Source organism: Lepeophtheirus salmonis, chromosome 13 (genome assembly GCF_016086655.4).
Source record: "Lepeophtheirus salmonis chromosome 13, UVic_Lsal_1.4, whole genome shotgun sequence".
Lineage (NCBI taxonomy): Eukaryota > Metazoa > Arthropoda > Copepoda > Siphonostomatoida > Caligidae > Lepeophtheirus > Lepeophtheirus salmonis.
Window position 1 is genome coordinate 38,440,322 of NC_052143.2, and position 4,538 is coordinate 38,444,859.

The window sequence follows — 4,538 nt, forward strand, 5'->3', positions numbered from 1 at the left end:
AATGCTTAAAAAAAACTTCGAAAATGTACTTATTTATTAAAGTTATTGTTATTTTTTTTAAATATATTTTCTTTATATATTCTATATAGGATTAAAAGCAAGAACTGCAAGACCGCTCAGGGCAGAACCTTGCTCACAACACACCATTTTTCAAATCACTAGGTTGTGGAATGCAATTTTCTATATACCCATTCGTTTCTTATTTTGTTGCTAAATATTTCATCAAAAACTGAATTTTATTTGAGACAAAATTGAGTATTATTATTTATCTCACTTATAACCGGACATTTCATGATTAAAAAAAAAAAAGATCCCGTAGAGGTTGAAAAAAGAGTAAGAGTCCGAATAAAAGAGAACGGTTGTTCATTGTATTAATAGAATGATCATATTTGATTTCCAAATACCAAATCGGTTTCAGGGCATGGCCGGTCTTAGCTTTTGGGGGAGTCATATGCGAAACAGATAGCATGGGCCCAACCCCCTATTTGGGTAGGGATAAGAATAATAAAAGGGGATGGAATTGTTATAGAGCGCGAGAATAAAGCGTGAGCGAGACTTATTGTATTATTCAAGGTAACTAGAAATGCAAGGTTTTTAAATGACATATATTTGGACTGATGTGTGTCTTCTACCACGCGTTTTCCTTTTTCGATTGATCTTAATAATTAAGACTAAAATGCTTTTCAGTTTTTAAAGCTAAATATACCTTTAATATATTTAATATTTAATTACTTTAAAATTTAAAAGACAAAATAAATCATCTTTCTTATTTTCCTAACTAAGTATAAATATGTATAATTTAAAAACCTTATATTTCTAGTTACCTTGAATAATACAATAAGTCTCGCTCACGCATTATCCTCGTGCTCTATAACAATTCTATCCCGTTTGTCTATCCGTTATCCTAACTAAGTTATTTTTTTACGGCTCTTATTTAATTTATTAATATATTTTAGTCGAATAAATGTTCCAGTATGTTCGTATAAATATTTTGATAACTTCACTATGTTCACTATGGGAATTTACTATGAATAATTTTTAGCAGTCTACCCATAACAAATGGTTTAGTATCTATATAGTTGCCTTGGAATTGATTAAATTCGTATTCCATTTTCTTTGAAAAGTTTATAAAGTCTGTAGATGGTTGAATGTATCCCCCTCTTGATTGAGTTTATGGCCATGGACTAGGTGGAACATTAAGATATGAGGTATGGATTCCTAATGTTGGGAATGTGGAGAGGAGATTTTTTGCCACATACCCCACAACGTTTATAAATCCCTCTTCCTGACAGACGTTACAACCAGTTTGTTAGTCGAGTTGGTACACAAGACAACCTGTGGGCCGGGATATCAATCGGTGCTATAGTTGATAGCGTGTTTGATGATATTACATGAACTGGCGTTGGGTTAGAACCCTTTTTTATCGTGTAGGCACGCAACACAGCCTGTGGACCGGGATATACCCAAGGTTAATAGAAATAACCTTACATTTCTATTAACCTTGGGTATATCAAATAAATCATTATAAATGTAATAGCAAGAAACTGTTTCTTCACGTTTTTCAATATATTTCATGAATTGATAACTGGTTTTTTTGGTTATCTAAATGTGCAGAAGTTGATTCACAATGAATCCCTGGAGTTATAAAATGGATTTTCTTATTTGTTGACATTATTATGGGTAGATAAGCTGAACGTGGTTCGAAGCATTATCATATATTAATATATAAATTCACACAAATAGCAATCGCACAAATCCAAGTTTTATTTCGTGACTCCATTGCCAGTCACTATATAAATAGACGTATACTAGGAAACTTTATTAATTTAATACAATAGTAATTTATTACTAATTATTACTAAAACGATGACTAAACAATTTTATATTTTGAACTATTCACATCGACTCTGACGCCACAAAAACAATCCTTATATTTAGGTTGACCAGCGATCGGTACGGTACAACAATTTGAAAATGAGGGCTGGCCGGATGTATGTTATTGACATACATTTTCAGTGTGTTTCTTTTTTTTAGCTGGTCGGTTAATTTGTAAATAGTAACATAAAGGAGGAATTTTCTTTTGCTTAGCAGTTGTCATTATTATTTAATTCCTGGGTAGTGAACATCATTTCCTAAATAGATTAAAAACCTGATTGATCATCGTGTGTGCTCATGAAAGACGGAAGGTAATCCTGAGGATTTGTTGCAGAGTTTTAATATTAAGCACTTGTTGGGCTCAGAGTAGATTTGGGATCGACATCGGAGTAATTCTAGCAAATGTACTTATTTACAAAGTTAGTAGAAATACAAGGTTAGTCTTCATTGATTTCCCCGAAGCTGATTTAAAGGTAATTACGGCAATAGTAGATCTTTGTCGGAGTGTTGCCTACATACACGAAAAGGAAAGGATACCCTAAGCCTTGAATCTTGCTACGATCAAGATTAATAGAAACACAAGGTTATACACTCGTGAAATCCGGCTTGCTAAAATTTTCAATCTGATGTAGAGTACCGACTGCTGGGCAAAACAGGCAGATTTTGACAAAATAAGCAACTACTCATAGTCTATGACGTCACTATGGCTAGAATTTTCAATTTAATGTATCGTACCGCCTGCTGGGTAAGATATACAGATTTTGACAAAACACGCAGCCACTCATAGTTTATGACGTCAATATTAAAAGTGTGGTGGAAGTCAAACATCTGTCGTACATGCGGTACGGTATAACCTTGTATTTCTATTAACCTTGCTTGTTTATATATTTTTCTCCTTCCTCCCTTGTCAAAGCTGCTCTAATGAAACTTCATGAGCATTATTCTTTCTCTCCTTCAAATTGTTAGGGTTACCATGTTGATTTTCGGTTTCTTTTTTTTTTTTAACATTCCCATTCCTCGCTGGATTTTCACTTTTGCTTATTGACATACCTTGTATTTCTAGCTACCATGGTATGATTGAATTAAGGGGATTGTTAATATTAGCTCCCCGTTATATGATTTTTGGGGAGAAAATATATACATTGATTGTGTGTATGAGCTCTCTTAATCATTAATGTAGCCGCCTTTAGCGGCAATGATGGTTTCCAGGCGATGGTGGGAGGCCTGGCACGCTCTCCAGATATAGTCCTCTGTCATGGTGTCCTAGTGCTGGCTGAAAGTGGGTTTGAGAGCCTCTGTGTTTGGATGAAGGACACTGTAGGCCTTCTCCTCGATATGCACCCCCTAAAGTTGTAGTCGAGGGGGTTAGCATTAGGGCTGCAGGGGAGGAGGGGCAAAAGTATCAAAAAATAGTTCAAAAGAGCCTTGCTACGGAGGAGATGGGTTTCTTTCATTGCTGGTATCAAAAGTGGCCTCTCTATCCTTACAAGGCTCTTTCCACCCCCTTTTTTGACAGCTCCCTGGACAGTTTGGTGAGGAACACCGAGATCTCTTACAGTTACCCTCAATAGTGGGGATTGGCCTTTGCTGTTTCTTAAAATCCTTCCGGTCCAGATTGGTCTTTTGACAGATCTATTCTTCATCTTCAACGTTTCGGACTTGCTGACGCAGTGGACGGTGGTCCTGGAGACGCCCAACTGGTTGGAGTGCGCGAGTGGAAATTCGTCAAACACGTTCAAGTGTCATTTTCTCGACTTGTATGTAAGCTAGAGAACACAGGCTTGTATTGTTATGTAACTAATTGTGTGTTCGTTAATATATCGAAATATAAATTAATTTCAATCAATCAAACTTTATTAATTATTGAATTAGTAAGTGTTCATATTTCAATGCTCCAGATCGTCCTATAAAAAATCCACTATCTACCGAACCAGAAAAACAATTCATTCTCGCAGAAAACTCAAATCTAGTTACAAGCATTAAGAACAAGGCCTTAAAAAAAGCAAAAAACATGACTATTTATAAAAACATATATGAATATATTTGTATTATTTATAAGTATATTTGAATAAATATAAACTAATTTTGTCCACACAAAAATTATATTTTTTCTTTAACTTTTGAGCAGGTCTTTTACTAAGAGACACACATAATTAATATAACTATTGTGTAAATTTGAGATGTTTGTACAAGTTGTAATTTCTTCCTCTTAAAATGAATGATTTAATTTAGAGCATTGTCCATTCTAATTAACAGATATACATAGACACTATCATTTGTTTTTGATCTATTCAAATTACATAGTTGTTATGTATATATGAGGTATATAACTGTGGGCATTTGAACTTTATATTGTATCACAGAAACCTGATACTTGTAGCAATTTGTATCAAAATAGCTACAAATACCATTAATTTCAAATATTGCATTAGCTAAATTTAAAATTATTCATCTAATTTTTTGATTGGACTTGTACAAAATCCCAACTTGAACACAACATTAATATATATATATATATAGATAAAAATATAGGTAATATTAATTTCCAAAAAAATATTTAAGTACTTAACACAGACATGATTTTTTCTTTGTTAAAGAAAATCATAGAGAATTTTGGGTAACAGTATTAGTTAAAAAATGAAATAAATGTACTTTTTTTTAAA